Raw genomic sequence first — 18,433 nt, 5'->3', positions numbered from 1 at the left:
CAACCCAGTCTCCATTATTGCCCTGCACTTGTCACACCCTGCTTTTCCCTTCCACTCTAAAAACCAAGATCAGTCTCCAGCCCCTACCACTGTCTGACACAGTCCCCAAAATTAGTTTACTTGCATCGCTACCGGGTCACTCTGACTTAAGCCCGTCATACCCAGACCAAGGTCTAGAGGCAGAAGGGGAAGGCACCAGCCCTTAATTATCAACCTCTCCCTAAGACACAGAAGGATAAGGGGCTAAGAAATGTTAATGCTAGAAATACCATTTGACCCAGGAATGCCACTTCTAGGAATTTACCCAAAGAAAACAATATCCCTGATTCAAAAAGACATCTGCACCCCTGTGTTTATCGCAGCCCTGTTTACAACAGCCAAGATATGGAAGTAACCCAAGTGTCCATCAGTAGATGAAAGGATAAAGAAGATGTGGTACATATACACAATGGAATATTATTCAGCCATAAAAAGAAAGGAATCCTACCATTTACAACAATATGGATGGGGCTAAAGGGTATTATGCTCAGTGAAATAAGCCAGGTGGAGAAAGACAAACACCAAATTATCTCACTCATTTGAGAAGTATAAAAACAAAGCAAAACAGAAAGAACAAAAGAACAGCAGACTCAGACACCAAGAAGGGACTAGTGGTTACCAAAGGGGAGGGTGGGTGAAGAGGGGGAAGGGGATTAAAGGGCACTATAATTCACAGTCACAATATAGGCAGGTCATGGGGAAGGCAGGACAACAGGGAGAAGACAGTTAATGACTCTATAGCATCTTACGACGTTGATAGTGACCACAGTTGAGGGGTGAGGACTTGATAATATGGGAGAATGTCAAAACCACTGTGTTGTTTATGTGAAACTATCAGAAGATTGTGTATCAATGATACTTTAATTTTTAAAAAAGGAGAAAGAAACATTAATGCTATTCCCCTACCTTCTCTCTCCAGTTGGTCAATCCAGACACAAACAATAAATGAAATTCCCCAAAGTTAAGCTACTATTATATATAAATGCCAATATGCACCTGACTTTCAGTTTGGTACCACGTATTGTTCACATTGTCCTCCCTCGAAGGGAAATAATTCTCCCAATACATACTAATGTTATTAAAATATAATACACGGTAGCATAAGGAATATAGTCAAGATATTGTAACAGCTTGGTAAGGTGATAGCTGGTACCTAGAATTGTCATGTATATAAATGTTGAATCACTATGTTGTACACCTGAAACTAATGTAAGGTAATACTGTGTGTCAACTACCCTTCAATAAAAAATAATTATCTACAAAATATATATATATATACATATATATATATATATGTATATATATATATAATACACGGAATTATAAGGAATATTTCGAACATATAATCCCCTAAAAAACGCTAAACTGACAAAAAATGATGTTTTTGCCACTAATCATTAGAGTTGAAATAAGCATGTGAGTTGGTTAAATAAGTAAAGTTAGAAGACGTTTTTCTTTTTACCTGATTAGAAATTCACTTCTCAGTTAAGCTATACACTCTCTGCTAGAAAACTATTGTCAATAAACAGTAAATCCCTGGAAAACAAAAATTAATTAAAAATACCGAGTCTGCTTATGTCGAAAACAACAAAACAATAAATGCTTGTAGGTTTGTATTTTTAAAATTCAGATTAGCAAATTAGCTACAATTTCACTAAAGGAGATAGATCCTTGGCAAATTATACTGGACTCTCCTGTTAAAATATGGGTCTTTCAAAACAAAGACTTTATTTGTAATCTAATGCCCAAAGTAAACCAACTGAACACTTTCCCATTTTAAAGTTAAATAAGCAATCTTTAAGGAGTATTTTTAATTCATTCTTATAGTCCTCTCATTTATGCAAGATACAGAAAGCAGATATCTGATTTTTTTCTGCCTCCAAACATACTCATTAATCCTATCTTTTTTTGTCAAATCTGTTAAGCAGGTCCATGGAAAGCAACGTTTGACCCTAACACCAAGATGGTTGACAGAGCAAAAAGGCTGGAGAACATTATCATGGGCAACAAAAGAGAAGATAAAAGGGCAAGAATACGGATGTACAGACCAATAGGGGAGAGACGATGACAATAAAGAGTATCTAACACTCCTCCCCCAATCAAAAATCAAAATTAAAAAAGAGCAAAGTATATAGACCTCTCGGTGGAAGTAAAGAACTAAAGAATAAACAAAACTGGAGGAAGACTGGGCTTCAACTTGGAGAACTGGGGAGAGAGTCATTTTACCTACCCGTCCTCTGCTGTTCACTTCTTTTTCCTTTTTTCTGATTATTATTCCTCGGATTCCTTTTCCTCCTTAATTCTATTGTAAAGCCGTTCTCTTGTCTTCCCTCCCTCCCAGCGGTCCTCAGACTGCCCCCCCCTTCTCCCTCGTTCCCCATCGGCGGGAAGGACCCAGCAGAGAGGCCCCCAACCTGCTGACAGTGACAGACGGCTGTGCACAGGCACACAATGGCGGCCGCAGGCATGCCATCAGCCTAGCAGCTGGCCTTTAAAAGAAAGAACCACAGCCAAAGGCTGACCTGAGGGAGGCCGATTTAATTAAGGTTATAGCCAAGGGCAGGGCTGCCTGTGAGCCGCATTCCTTGCTGAGAACCAGGGACAAAGCTTTAAAATACTTCTGGAGAATAAGATCCACAAAGTTATGTTGGTAGAATGTTGAAAGGGGGAGTGTTGGGGGTGGAGGGGAGACAATAGGGACATTTTTGACAAGCACAAATGTACAAAAAGTTCATGATCTAGTGGTAACAGATATCAAAATGCAGTGACGGTAGGAAACAAGTAATGAGTGTGTTCGGACATGCCTTTCTGAAGTAGAGCGGGGACATGGGACAAGGGTCAGGTAATTGTAAAAACTCCACTTAGCCTGCAAAAAAGGCCCGGCTTATTTTTTAACTTAGTCTCTATACTGTTCTTTCTCTTCTTCCAGCCCCTTAATCAATTAAGTAACTTTGTACCAGGACAGAAGACAGACCTCCAAAGTGTAAATGAACCTATGTAGATAAAGAATGCCAAGATCCAGCTCAACACAGTCCCCTAAATCACCCTATTCTTAAAACAACTTCAAAGGAGTTATGAATCACATGTACACATCATGCCTTATGCTGACTTCTATCCAAAAGGCCCTATAAAACCCACACCCTAAACCCTTACGTGCGCCTCCTCTCTGAGGTTGCCCGCATTCCCCTTTCTTTGCATGTATACTTTTTGCCTTAAATAAAGACTTCTCAGTATTCACTGTGTTTTGTCTCTGGGCTCTTCCAGTGATAAGTGTCTTTGTCACTTTGCTATTTTATCCTGTTTTCCACTTAAGCACAGGTCTTCACTCTGTCTCTGTTCTATTTCAGACAAGTAGGAAACGGCTCCTGAGATCTCTGATTTGGGCTTGCAAGTTCCCATTACATGGGTGACCCAGAACTGCAGCTGTACAATCACATTCTTTAGTAGCCTGTCCCAAAATCTCTTCTTTGACCTTGGGAAGTTCTCAAAACAAACCTCACTCCATCCAGTGCTCTGCGGCTCTCCCAAATCCTTGGGTGGCAGGGCATTAGTTCCCACATTGCGCAGATTCAAGCAGACACTGGATGCCAGGTGACCCTGGCTTGAGGAGTTGGCAAGGGATTTACTCTATGCCAAGCAGGAGCTCAATGAGCTTCCCTTTCCTCCCTCTGCTCTTCCTTGCTCTCTACAGCCTAGGCGGCTGCTGACATTCACTGCTACTCTCAGTTTAATGAAATCCTTTCTTAGCTACTATACTCGTCCAACCTGTTCGTGAATTCTTTGTCAATCAGAGTCAAGAACCCTCTCCCAGGTTCAGGTCTCACTAAGCGCGGAGGGGAGACCTCCCTCGATTGGATTGCCTGACAGCATTTCCAACTAAGAATATTCCAGATGAACAATGAATGAGATGCCCAGCTGAAGTTATCCAGGGCTACTCAATCCGACACCAAAGAAAAGTTTCTATTAATGGCAGGGCCAGAAGCAGAATCCAAAAGTATTAATTAATGCTTCTCCCTACAATACAGAGCTTATTTTTAATATAACTTTAACCACTGAGAGTAGACCCTTTGCAAGCAGGGAACATGTTCAGGCTTGAGCATCTCTTTTGAGACAAGAACTGTGCTCCATGATGGGGACCCAGTGGTACAAAAAGTATCCAGGAGCTCAAGGCTCAGTGTTTGGGGGGGCAGGAGATGACACAAGGTAGCAGGCAAATAGTGACATGTTGGGGCACAGACACTGGGCTGGTGGATCTAAAGAGGTGATCATCTGAGCTTATTAAATTCCAAAAAATGAAACAGAGTTTACATTTTTAAGGACCCTGGCCAACTTACCTCCCCAAATGTATAGCATCAGACTACTGTGAATAGTTTCATATGTGAACTAAAACCTACCACTTAAGTCTTCCATTAAAATGGCAACACACTGTACAACAATGACCAACACGAGGAGAAAACAAGAGACTCATCAAGTCTTCACAGTCTCTGGAAGGAGGGCAGGCAGTGTGTCACCTAAAGATTTCTTGGCCAAAACACAAAACAGTCAGAGTCCCTGTCCTCCAAGGCCTACCAGAGATCACATTATGCCTCCTCCCCAGTCTTCTCAATGTTCCCCAAAACTCAAGGTACCAGACAGTCAAAAGGCAGGATCCCCAGTGATGAGCAACATCTCAGCACTAGAGCCCCGGCAGGACGTCGTGAAGCTGAACTGGGATAGAACACGGCCCACAGGACAGGGAAGCAGGGGCTGCATGAGGAGCTCGAGTGCCACAGGCACAAACAGGGAGCAAGAAGAAACACTGCAGGGTTAAAACCAAGCTCAGGCGACATGGTAATCAGCAGCTGGAGGAAGCTATCCCCAGGCTGACCGTACACTGTGGGGAGCAGCCAGTGATAAGGCAGGCAAGGCGGTGTGCCCATCAGCACAAGCACCGGGAGAGTAGCAATTAACATGAACCAAATATGCCATTCACCAGACTGAAGGCGATTCGGCTCCCATTTGGCCTTTTCAGCTATACCTTCATACGCAGCCTACTTCCTCCCAAACTGCTAGCTTTTCAACATGACTGGCATTTCATTTCTGAGTATACCACAGGATGGCTGGGGAATGACTATCGCCATTCAACAGCATGTACTGAACAACTGAAACCACATCCTTTGCAGTAGTGAAGTATCCTACTTGGTAAATTTTCATATAAAGTTGATCAGTGGGGACTCTGGAGGTATAAAAAACAAAGGTATGGGTTTTTTTTAACCAATATTTTAAAAAACCAAACAATGGTTAATTTTTCTTGTTCCTTCTGAAACAGGAATCAGGCATTCGTCTTTGTGCTAAACTTAATCTTCCGAATCCCTAAAATGTTAACAATTAATTTTCCAACCTCATTGTACGTGAAAAACTATTCATTCTTCAGGGAAGTGAGTCACCATCAGCAGAAGCCAGCATAACAGAAGGCCTGCAGGCTCCAAGTACAAGCCAATCATTAGGCAAGAGCCCCTCGAATCAGTAACAACTGCACTCTTCATAGAAACATGGTAACCAGGTATGACCAGGACCACTAGTCCCTGGTGGATACTCACGTTTTAAGATCCTTATATCAAACTCCAAGTCAGTGAGAACAATTCCCTTAGTGGCTCAATACGGACAGTCTTAAATTGCAACCCTCTCAGGCCAACAGTTGCAACCCTCTCAGGCAACAGGAGTGCCCCCATCTCACGTCTATGCAGCATTCAAGCTACTTTTGAAGATTGTATTAAGACTGTCACTCGCTCTCCTGGACAGGCTTCAAGATATAAAATCTCATCAAATGTTGACACATTTTTACTTTTTGTCCAAACTAACATAGAGCCCTGATAAAATAAATGTAAGAGGTTGATCCCTTGTTGCCATGTAATGAAAATAAAGGTCCTGTTACAAATCTGGTTGTCAATTGGTATAAGAATAACAATTTCAAAGATCTGCCTATGAGATCAAAGGAATGTTTTCTTGGGAGAGTGCAAGTCTGTGTTTTAAGTCATACACAGCTTCTGAGTCTGTTTCAGTTCTTTTAAAGGGATATTTTAAGGTCCTCTGCCCCATTTGTCTTTGTGCTGTTCACGACAACCAGCACGTTGCCTTTGCACACCTTAAAAATGCAATAAAATATTTGCTGCACACAGTTCCTGACAACCAACATTAAAGGATCCCAAAGCCAAGTACAGGAAAACATATTGCTAAGACACTTGTATCCTATGACTCAGAACACAAATTTAAATACTGTTTCCAGGAACTTGCTTCTTTTAAAAATTGTGCACTTCTACAATATTTTACATTTTGTTGCTATTTATAGAACATGCTAGTAAAGCTAACATTATTTTTATACTTAATTCCTCATTTGACAGAAATGTACCCAAGTCATATCAGCCCATTATGCACAATGTGTTTATTCTCCAAAATGAAAAAAAAGGTATAGTGGCTGCCTTAAACCTGGCTGCAATGGGTTTCAAAGCCCAAATGCAACAAATTTCACATGAAAACATCAAAATAATTACATTGCTAACAAACCCAAACAGGAAAAAACTAGAGTATATTGGAGTGGGAAAAAGTGCTGACTGGAAATAAGGACAAAGGGGTTCTTGTCCCTGCTCAGCCATTAATTGCTATATGACCATACCTAATCAGTTAGCCTCTCTGGGTCTCCCCTTGTTTTGTTTTACTTAATTTAGGGCCTTTTCAAACTACACGCTTCGATATGGCATGCATCGCACTGTCCTGAAAACTGACTTATACGCATGCTGCCCTCCCCACCAAAAGTCACATTTACCACGATAGTTTAAAATATCTGAGGGTGCATTTGTATCAAAGGCAATTTATTAAAATGTCAGACGAGCTGAAATCTACTTCAAGTGGAGAATGAAGCAAGCATATGGAAGCTTGCAGATTTGAGTTCCACCTAGGGAGCAGAGGCCGAATGAGCCCAGCTTTTCCATGACAGCATAGCTGAAAATTACACCTCTTTACAAATGGAGTAAACTAGTAAGGATGATTTTCACGGTCTCAAAAATGAGGATGCATAGCCTTGGTTTTCCTTTTCTACATTCTTCTTGTTAGGACAGAGGAAAAAGAGAAGGGCCAGCAAGACTGGGGAGGCAGAAAGAAGAGTGCGTGAGTTACAGTCCAGCCCCAGACAAGCCCCTCTCAATTGGTGTATTGCACCAGACAGCCTATCCTTCCAGTTAGTGCTCCCCACCCCAACACAATGAAAAGATTTCCTATGGGTGGGCTGGGAAGATAACAAGTGAGGCATGCCAGAGGACAACAGCTAACTGAAAGTGTAAAGACCTGCACTCAGGAAGGGAGTCAGAAAATGCTGGAAAGGGCCAATAATATAAAAACCTGTGACTGAGGTCAGTTAAATTAAGTTATGATTTGTATCTATTGATAGCTTTAAAAAGAACATATTTTGAAAGTACCTTTTGATACCAAACAGCACTAGCTTGTATGGTACTTCATCATATACATTGCCAATTGAAGTTAACCCTCAAAGAATTCCATAAAGTATTTTTAAACCCATTTTACAGATGAAGAAACAATGTGTGATGAATTAAGAGTTTTGCCCCATAGCAGATGGTTAGGAATTGTCAGAGCCTTGGTTTAAACTCAATTTGGACTCACATCCTCCAATCTTTACATTTCAAAATGGTACCTCTGACACCAGCTGGCATTCCCTACTATTTTGTCTGATTTAGTAAATTTTGTTTCTCATGAAACTGCCTGCCTCCCCTGCAATATGGTCCTCCTCTAGCTTTTTAAAGCATTCAATGGATAATTCTCCTAACACACACTCACTGGGCCTTTGCATTGTCCATCTCCTTTTCTTCCTGGTTAGGCTCATTTCTTTATCCATAGAGATTGCCTTATCTTTCCTTATAGATGGCAGCGACCACCCAGATTACCTCTGCTCCCTTTGCCCCCACAAGCTTCAACCACTCCCAACCAAAGCCCTCTCCCTACCAACAAGAACACTCCACAGAGACATAAAGCAGGCAGGCATTCACATCAACAATTGTTAGGGGAATAGATGGTGGGCAGGCAGGTGGGTGCACTGGTGTAATGCAATACTCTTTACAGCACTTTACAATGTACACATTTACATACAGCATCCCATGTGAGTGAAGAACTGTGCATTTGATACTGATCATTTAAATCTTCTCTTTCTTTAGTGTGGTTCATCACATCATTAAGTCTCAATTTCAGAATCCTGCCCCGAGCTCCCTAGCTGGTAAACAGTAGCCTTTCAACTTCAGAAACGGCCCCCAATTACTTTAATCTCTGGCTCTCTTCTCTTGGCTTCCAAAGCAGCTCTCTCAGAACAGGCGTGAATAAGTCTATCAGTTAGAACATGAATGAGGTGTTGTCCTGTTCCGGTTTCCTAGGGTGAAATCTGAGACTTCTGAAAATCTCTCAGTTACAGGCTAGATCAAGAAAGGAGATTCTACCCAAACAATTAGCTGTGGCACAGGAAATCTGAACAAGCACCAGGTAAGAACTTAATACTGATTCAACTTCCCTGTCTACACACAAACAGGGATCAGTCCTCCTGGCTTGTGCGCTCATTCACAGGCAGAACAGGTCAGAGCAGAACAGGGAATGACTCAAAATTCACTTACAACCTTAGTTTTCCGAGCCTATAAACACACATTCATTAGATAAAGCAACAGCAAGCAGGAGGACTTAACTGAAAGTCAAAAGACAGGCTGCCAGTTCCACCTACCCACACACCTGATCCTGAAATGCACCTACAAGAAAGCTGAGGGGAGACTGCAACATAAAGGATAAAACACCAGGAGGTGCTACCCCGAGTTTACCAAGCAGAGTTTGGTGCCAACTGCACTTTCTTCCACTTTATCCAGAAATGAAAAACTCAAAAGAGCCCTTTGAATAGCTAATGGAAAGCACACAATCAGACTATCATGTCCAGACCAATTTGGAAAATAGCAATCTTCCTTAAAGGGCTACAGAAGCATAATAGGTCCATTTTTGCCTAACAAAGTTCCATACGGCTAAATATTTTTAATATGTTTGTTTTTAACACGGAGCCATTTCCAACAGGTATGCCGGGCTGCCCGGAGGATTCTGGCCTCTCAGCTCAGGTGAGACAGGAAGGCAACTCACCTGCACCCTCAACACGGTGCAGTTAGCCAACGTCGCATCACACTGTCTCACTGAAACAAGGAGAGTGGTGAGCACAGGCCAGTGAGTGGCTCCTATGCGGAATTAAAGTTCTTAAAATTATTAAGCAGTCTACCCTTAACCCCCGCTGTCAATGAAAGGAGACATACCAAAATTTGTTCTCCTAACCTTATGCAGAGACTTTACGTGAACGGTTTCCGCTCCGTCGCAAGGTCGGTGACACACATGAGCCCTCAGCAGAGAGCATCCAGGGACGTCAGGCCTGTGGTTTTATTGCAAAGTATGTAGCAACTAGCATTAACTGCGGCACTTCGGGGCGCTCAGAGAGCAGGACTCCCCGCCTTTGCCAAGACCTCCCAAAACTCTGCCGAGGAAAGCTAAGGATGGGGTCCAGCGCTAAAGCTACTCCTTAGCTTTAAAGAAAGCTGCAAGCCTCGCCTTACTTTAAAGTGAAATGTTAAAGCCTCGCCTTTCTTTAACAAACAGAAAGTAGGGTGGGGGCGTGGGCCCACCAACCCAGCGGAACAGTAAAGAGACAAAGATCACCCAAAGGCGTACGCGCGCACACGCAAGCCGAGACCCTGCAATGCACATTCAACCTTTCATAGCAGTCGGCTTCCTGTGGGGTTTGTTCCCCCACCCCAGCCCTCTCCAGAAAGTTTGAGGCTGTTCATACCGACTTCCAAAGGTCCATTGTTTCCTCGCCCGTACACGTTATGAAAAGAGAGGGAGAGAAAGAAACGAAGACGTGGTTCCCAAAGACCCTTTCTAATGGAGAGGACTTAACCGGGCGAGTATGGTTACTCCTAGTCCAGAGAGGAGACCGGGAAGGCGGCGCGCGGGGGCAGGCGGAGGAGGGTGCTGCGGCGGGCGGGAGATGTTTTCCTTTTCAGCATCAGTGCCTAAATGCCAGGCCTCCGGCAGCCGGGAAGGTGCGCGGGACTGCCGCCCCTCTCCTTGCAGTGGCCCCCAGCGGGCAGCAAGGGAGGCAGGCAGGGGGTGGCCGACCCCTTCGCTTACCTTCCCCTCCCCCGCTTAGCGTCGGCTTATTCAGGTGCCTATACAGGGGTCCAAAGAGACCAAGCCGAGCTCCTGGTGTCCCCGGGTCCGGATCCTCTCTCCATGGCCAGGGAGCCCCTGGAATCCCAGCGCCCGCCGCCGCCGCTTTTATGCAACTGGCAGCCGCAGCCTCTGCCTGGAGGTGAAACTCTCCTCCCGGGAGTGACGCGCACTTCCCTCCGCCTCCGTCTCCTCCTCCAGCCGCTAGCCTCGGGGGCAGCGGCCTCGGTTCGCTGGATCCCGGAGCAGCCGTCCGGCTTTCAGCGCTCTTCTCCCGGTCGAAGAGAATCGAATCTCGGCCCGAGCGGCGTGGCCCGGTGCGTCCCCGCGACAATGGGGCGGAGGCGGCAGAGCGGTGTCTGGGGAGTCGTACTGGTCCCTGGTCGGCGGGCGCCGCGGCTCACTTGGGTCGCGCTCAGCCTCCGCCGGCCAGACAAGCCACCAGGCTCCGCGGGGCCCGGCTGCGGATTGGGCGGGCGGGCGGACGGGTAGCGGGAGGCGGGGGAGGGGGGGGAGGAGCCTGCGGCTGGAGGAGGCGGGGGCCGCGCAGGGCTCCTCCCGCCGACCCGGGCCACGGGAGCTGCAGCTGCCGGTGTAGCTCCCAGGGGCGCCCAGGAGCAGCGCTCCAGCGCACCGGCCCCGGCTGCCGTGCAAGCTTCCACCTCTGCCGCCACCGCGCGCGCCCGGCTTGGCTGAAGCTGTGCCTGCGCCCCCATCATCCGCGGCTCAACCTGACCCTGCTCTCCATAACCTCCCGGTCGAGCCTAACACTGCTCCCCATCAGCCCCGGCTCAACCTGACCTCCCTCTAGCATCAGCTCCCGACGGAGCCTAACCCTGCTCCCCCTTCACCTCCTGGCTAAGCCTGACACGGCCCCGTAACTCCACGGCTGAGCTGGACACCGCACCCCACCACCTCCCCCCTGAGCTTGACTTTGCGCCCCAATACCCCCACAACTGAACTGGAAACTGCTCCTTCATCGCTCCCGGCTGAGCCAAACTCTGCACCCCATCAACGCAAAGGGACTTGCAGAATTCCCAAAATGTTTCTGTGCGTCCGGCCACCGGCACCACAGCCGCCCCTACCTGGCCAAACACGGGTGCTGGCTCCTTAGCCCTTTCGGAAGAACCGGCCTGCTCTCGGACTCAGGACAGCACCTCTGAGTTCAGAGGGGCCCGGGCACCTGGCGCCCATGCCAGAATAAATATACCTACGCTCCCCACGCCCCCTGCCTGTGCCACTCTGGAGTGGCTGCCGCTTTCGGGAGTGACGCTAAAAGCCACTCCCCTGCCCACCCCTGCGGACTTCCGCCCCGGGACTGGAGTAGCCGAGCCGCCACCACCCGCCCCTTGCTGGAGCGGCGCTCTCTCCAAGCCTCGGCTCCCGTTGAGGGCGCGGCCCGGGCTTGATCAATCAGACGCACGAGGTCTCAGGCTATTGACAGCAGCAGGACTGCCAAATCCGGGCCGTCGTCATCCTCTGTTTACTCGGAATTGGAATTTTTCCCGCTAGGGAACTCTTCCAGCGAATACTGTAAAGATAGGATTGTTCAGCTTGCAGGGTTGCTCTTTTCTGTCCCGCTCTCTCTCCCTCCACCCTTTTAATAAAAACTCAGTCATGTAACTACGACACACCCAGCAGGCAGGCAGGGGAATTCCCTCTTTCGAGGGTTTGGTACAGGACTTTGTAGAAATCAGTCTTTCCAAGTCTTGGCTCATGATAAGATTCCTCTACGACACTTTGAAATTTTTGGACTCCCAGAGCTCACACAACCTACTGAACTAGAGGTGCCTGGAATTCTAAGTTTGAGAAACAATGCTAGAGAGCATCCCTGATTAATTAAAACCTGTTTTGGCAGGTGCTCCAAAACCTAGTGCTACGACCTTAAAGAATTACCCAACTTTGGGAGCCACCATCTCTTTTGGGAGAGGGAGGAAGTTTCTTAAAATCAGGCAGATGGTTTTGAATAACCAACTGGAAGGGACGCAGGACTTAGGGCCATGCCTTATGAAGACAGGACAGGTACTGTGTCACCCTGTGCAGTAAACTGAAAAATAGCTCCCCAAAGATATCAGGTCCTAATCTAGAACCTGAAAAGTTTCCCTTATATGGAAACAGGGTCTTTGCACATGCGATTAAGTTAAGGATTTTGAGTAGGGGAGGTTTCCTGGGTTATCAGGGTGGGCCCTAGCTGCAGGCATGTGTCTCTTTATGAAAAGAAGGTAGAGAGGAGAAGGTGATGGGACCCTGGAGGCAGACACTGGAATGATGCAGGCACAGGGCAAGGAATGCCAGCAGTCACCGGAAGCTACAAGAGGCAGGGGAGGATTCTCCCCTAGAGCTACCAAAGGAAGCTGGTCCTGCCCCTCTTTGATTTCAGACTTCTGGTCTCTGTGAGCGTGGGAAAATAGATTTCTGTTGTTCAAAGCAACCAAGTTTGTGGTAATGTGTTACAGGAACCACAGGAAACAAATACATCCTATGACTGTTGCAGTGCCAACTTTACATTAAAACACCCATTTTCTGAATCTTCATTAAATGCCAGGCACTTTGCTTGGAGCTGGAATATGCCATCTAATTTAATCCTCCCAATAATTATTATTCCAATTTTAAAGATGAGGGCATGAGGACTCAGAAAGATTAGGGAGCTAGCCCAAGGTCACACAGCAAAAGCCTGTTGGAATCAAGTCGGCCGACCACTCACACATTAAAAATAACAATTACAAATTCATATAAGCTATTTTAAGAGAAGTTTTGGTTCTAACGGGTCTTACTTCCATTACCCGTATTTATCGCCAAGAACAGAAGAAAAAGTTGAGGACGCTTGGGTGCGGCTGGGGGGTGGCAGGGAGGAAGTAGAGGAACTCTGTACCTCCTATTCAATTTTGTTGTGAACCTAAAACTACTCTAAATAAAGTTAATTAACAAAAAAAAGGGGGGGAGGGTGAATCTTTAAATAACCCACCTTTGAGAATTTTATAAATTCTCAATTTCTTTTGTTCTTAGGTATTTATCAGGAACATGAAAAATGAGCAGTTCTTAAAATAAGGCAAATGGTTTTGAAATAATGCAAAAGGAAATTACAAAGGAGAGAGAACACAGTGAAAGGCCACAGACTTCTCTGCTCATTGGCACTGATATGTCACCAACCAGGTTCCCTGGGAAGCAGGCTCTGAGACAGAGAGGCAGGATGTTCACTAAAGAATGTCCAAGGGGTCAACATCTGCAGAGGGAGGGACAGGAAGCAGGATGGGCCTCATGGAGAAGTTGAGCTGCAGTGTGAACCCAACCACAGGCTCAGCAGACCTCCCTGGAGGTCCCGGAATAAGCTGGGCCCTTCAAATGACTGGACCTAGATAGCTGGACCTTTACGTAGCCTCACAAATTAGTTCTTGGCTGTGGTGCAGTCTGGGAAGTGGCATGACCTGGGCAAGGGACCCAGCGGCGGAGGCAGTCCCCAAGGGCACCGGCTGCTGACAGTGCTCATGGCAGGCAGCAACTACTCCCTCAAAGACAGACTGAGGGACATGCATCGCCACATCACCCACTCGCACGGTTTGTGACCCCCTCACCATAGTGCCCTCCTTTCCGTGTGAGGAGGGAAAGCCGCAGGATGGCGGGGACACTGGTATGACGCGTCTTTTTCCTGGTGGTGGTGGTGGTGCGAAGTCTGAAGGCAGGAGAGCACGTTGGCTCAGAGTTGAGGCCCTTCAGTCAGGTTGCCTAGGTTAGAGCCAGGGTCCTAGCTCACTCACTAGGTTACTTCGGACAAGGTGTCCAGCCTCTCTGTTCTCAGTTTCTTCATTTAAAAATGGGAATAATATTAGTGCCTAGCCCACAGTCATGCAGATCAAACACAGTAACACTGGAAGGGCCTTGGCCACACACCTCCACGGGCCCTGCACAGGGTGTCAGCAGTGCCTCTGGTCACCTCGTCGTTCCCCTACGTGATTGGCTAAACTGGAATCCTACATCAGGTTACATTCCCTGACTTTTTTTGGTGGCAATTAGAAACTGAGTGCTCTGGGAATCCAATTTGGAGGTAAAGGCCATGAGAAATATACAGTGTGCATTACCTAAAGGAAGCTGGCACTTTCTTCTTAATGGTGAGAAACAGCAGCCACATTCCAAACGTGCCCTATTCTTTCAACCTCTCTGGCTCTGTGTGCTTCCCTGTCCCCATCCCTCTGCCAATGCCAGCCCAACCCTTTACCACACTTGCCACTGTCCTTCTCATCTCCTGAGAACTGTATCAAACGTCACCCTGTCTGTGAACATTCTAGGGGAAGTCAGGGCCTCCCCTCAGCTCCAGTGGCACTGCTGCAGCCCTCCCACCCTGCACAGTGAGTACTGAGGAGGCCTTACCCCCAGCCACTCATTTCCATCCTGCCCACTCCTCACAGCTGGTAGACTGGGCACCTGAAGATTCAGAGATTCAAGATGAAACCTCATTTTTTTAATCAGTTAAGCGGTTTTTTTAAATTGAGATACATACAATAAAATGCATAAATCTTACTGTACAGCTTGATGAATTTTGATATGTGCATACACTCTCGTTAAGTATCACCTAGATCAACATATCAAACATTATCATTAATGTTCGACACTGTTTGCTGAATGGGTGACAAAGTAGTTTGCAGAGCCACTGGGGAGAGCAAAGAGGTCCAAAGACCATGATTTGGAAAGACTTTATGCACCTCTGCATTCAACATTCTCATGCCTCTGCTTGCTTTGCATTCTCCAGCTCCAAACCCTTTTAAGATAGAACTTGGCCTGAGTGTCACCCACTCTTCCCCTGCATTCCCCCAGGCTGTTAGAAGTTAATTCCTGCAGTGTTTCAATCTATGAGGGTTTGAACAGATCATTTTTAAATCATGCTTTTCTGTTTATACATGTTCCCTGTTACATTAGTATATGGGTGTGGGAATGATTCTCCAGGTGACTAATGCTTCACTAGGAAGGTGTTGATATGCTGTTTGCCACCCTCACCTTAATTAAAAGTCTTAGAAGAATTTTTTCCCATTGGCCCAGTGCAGTATCATTACGGAATGTTTGGGTGACCTTTCTCTGCTGTAATACAGCTGAGATTTTACAAAACCATCCTTTCTATTTTATGTCCTTCCACCCAACTCACCTCATTCTTGCACTTCCTCAGCTTGTTATGAAGACTGTGTATTTCCACTTAGATTTTCTTGGATACGTCCTTTAAAGTATGATGTAAACAATTCCGATAGAGCTAAAACTGACACAGTCTTTTCAGAAGAAGGAAAAGCACTTGCTTAAGTTTAAGCCTCCAAATTCTGTTAGGTAAGTAGGAATCAAACCTCTTTTCTTTTTCTCATTTGAAAACATGAACTTCTACTCTGAAAAAAAGTGGTACCTTATCCTGATTTCTACCAAACCCCTTCAAATTTAGTAAGAAACATACCTTTAGTATTTTTCTATTTTAAGGACCCAAGCAGGCATCTCTATGTCAGTGGTTTTGCTTCGCTGTTGGCATCTGAACCCAAAAACTAGAAGGAACATTTCCCCAGTCATGTCATTTCACAGCCGAGGAAACTGTCCTTGAGGAGGGAAATGCATTACCTGAGGTTACTCAGCTGGGATGAAGTTGGTACTGTAACTTATTTTGTGTTAAGATTTTCTTCTACTGTGTCTCAGATATAAGCAGAATTTTACCACTGCCTTCTAAGTTTGCTTTATAAGGATTACATGAAACATATAAACTGAAGAAATGCACCTGAGGAAAGCTGCATTTTTTATTATATTCATATATGCATGTGTATTAAAGATTTCAAAGAGGGAATTTATGTAAAAAGTGAGAAAGTTGATTATGTATATGGAATACATATATTTTAACTTGAAGTAATACCAGTATCCTGAAATCATGCATTATCTCCTGGGCCCTCTTCTTCATGTTCCTTCCAGGCAACCAGCAAAAAGGCATGGCCTATTCTATCTCCAAAGATTAAGAATCTTGTGTAGTCTTCGACAGAGCATAGTCAGAAAGGAAAAGCAAGATTAGAAGCACCCTACCTACGTAAATTCATAGTTGTCAAATTCCCCAAAGTACACTGTATAAAAGCTCTCTGAATTTTCCATACTTGTCAAAGGTTACCAGCATTCCAGCTTCATTCCCCAAATCTTTGTGACATTTCTACATTCCTCTCTAAAGAAATGAACATGTAACTATTCTGAAAGACAATCAAGATGACTTGAAATAGTATAATCGAGAGCAAGCCATGAGATATTTCCCAAGTTTCTAAGAGTACAATGGAAAAATGACACAAGCAGAAGGATCTGATTTGATGTTCCATCTGGATATAAATTTACCACAACTTTACACTGAGGCATGTTTTCAGAAAAGCACAGTTAAGATGTATTACAAGGTGCTTAAAACTGGAGGGAAGAATTTCAGTACTGTCCATGGTCACATCAACATATGGTCTTGGTAACTGAGCTGAACATAGTTTAGAAAACTCAGAACTCAGTTATTTATTCAACAAATACTTAATGTTAGCCTGCGTGCCAAACACTGACAGATTCTGAGTCAAAGAAGACAGCAAATGCAGATGTACTTAAGTAGGGGCTCCTCTCTAAGAGAAGCAAACTGATACATAAACCACCAATATGCCTGTGATAATAAAGCTTGTGAAAAGCTCTCCAAAGCAGATAAACAAAATTATGAGTAGTAAGTGGGAGAGAAGTTACATTGATGGTTCCCAGTGAACCACACCTCCCAGGGTTCATGTTCCTGTGATTCAGATTCAAGATGGAACCTGTTTTTTTTTTTAATTAATTAGTGTTTTGTTTTGTTCTTTAATTGAAGTACATACAATAAAGCACAAAGATCTTAGTGCATTTTGACTCGGAGTGAATTTTGATCCCCCTCCCACACTGACTCTGGATTTGGCCGCATGACTTCCTTGGGCCAACGCAACAGTGGCAGAGTGGTGTAAGCAGAGGTTTCAAGCGCCCTCGCACAAGTTGTCCGGGCCTGATTGGTGGAAGAGGTATTTAAGAAAATGTGGTCAGAGAATACACAGGAAGAGACAGTTAAGCTAAGAACCAAAGGATGTTAACCTGAGAACCGAAATTTGAGAAGGAAGGTAAGTTACAATGGTGAAAAGAAAGGGCCAGCGCAGGGTGACCCTAAGGAGCAGGGAGTCCAAACTTGGAATAATATGAACCCAGGAGAGGCCAACAGCAAACTTTTTGCATACTTTCTGCTTGGACTGACCTTATCCAGACACCAAATAAATTAAAAGAAGTCATAAAGGTCCAAGAATTTTCTGGACAGATTCTTCATTTTATATAGAAATGTAGAAAAATTGCTTGGCTGAGAATAAACAACAGTTTTAAGAAAGCCAAGCAGCTTTCACTTTTGTGCCCTTGGAAGCCCCAGATGCCATGTGAGAACCCAGCTACCCCACTAGAGGAACCACACGGAGGGACGGTTGTGCCTTCACTTCCTGCTCATACCGACAGACCACGTGTGGGGAAAGAACGCCCGAGATACTGCAGAGAGAGAAGACCCAGCTATCTTAGGGTCCCAGCTGAGGCCAGCCCCAGCTGCCCCACAGAGTAAATGCAGGCTTATGAGTGAACTGCCCAGGTGAGCCGAATCCAGATTTCAGGATCATAAGCACATGAGTTGACATTTTAAGCCACTAAGTTTGGAGTGGATGTTACGCAGCAATAAAATGCCTCAACCGGTGGATCTTGACAGGAGGCGATTTTGTACCCCAGGGGATATCTGGCAATATATTGTAGCTGTCACTCTAAGGGTACAAATACTGTTGACATCAAATGGATAGATGGTAGGTGTCCTGCTGGGCTTCCTGCAGTGCACAGGACAAAAAACTGTCGGGCCCGAAAGGTCACAAGTGCCCAGAGTGAGAAACTCTGACCTAAATGTGCATTTAAGGTTTTGATAGGTAACTGTTAAGCCGTCTTGCATAGAGGCTATGCCAATATATTTCCCCAAGAGCAATATATGAGAATATCTGTTTTCCTATCACCTCACCAGCAGCATATATCAACAGATACACAGATATGTAGATGTAAATACAGGAATAGATATAGATACATACCTATCTTTGCCATAGGAAAAAATACTATCACTTCAACATATATTTTTCTAATAATAATTGAGGGTATCTTT

General features: G+C 45.2%; 1 protein-coding gene across 4 annotated transcripts in view; it reads right to left on the bottom strand.

Annotated features, from left to right (window-relative positions):
- The window catches only part of CEMIP2 (cell migration inducing hyaluronidase 2), an 84,866-nt gene extending 73,419 nt beyond the window's left edge, over positions 1–11,447 (bottom strand). For 3 of the 4 annotated variants that reach the window (XM_036893410.2, XM_036893413.2, XM_036893414.2), the window contains exon 1: positions 10,231–10,704. The gene's annotated coding sequence lies outside the window, so the exon portion shown is untranslated. Of the gene's footprint in view, positions 1–10,230; positions 10,705–11,354 lie in introns of those variants that run through there. The other variant, XM_036893412.2, reaches the window with a different exon arrangement.
- Positions 11,448–18,433: the final 6,986 nt, after the last annotated feature.

The sequence above is a fragment of the Manis pentadactyla genome, chromosome 3 (genome assembly GCF_030020395.1).
Source record: "Manis pentadactyla isolate mManPen7 chromosome 3, mManPen7.hap1, whole genome shotgun sequence".
Lineage (NCBI taxonomy): Eukaryota > Metazoa > Chordata > Mammalia > Pholidota > Manidae > Manis > Manis pentadactyla.
This window is presented reverse-complemented; position numbering and strand designations above follow the sequence as displayed.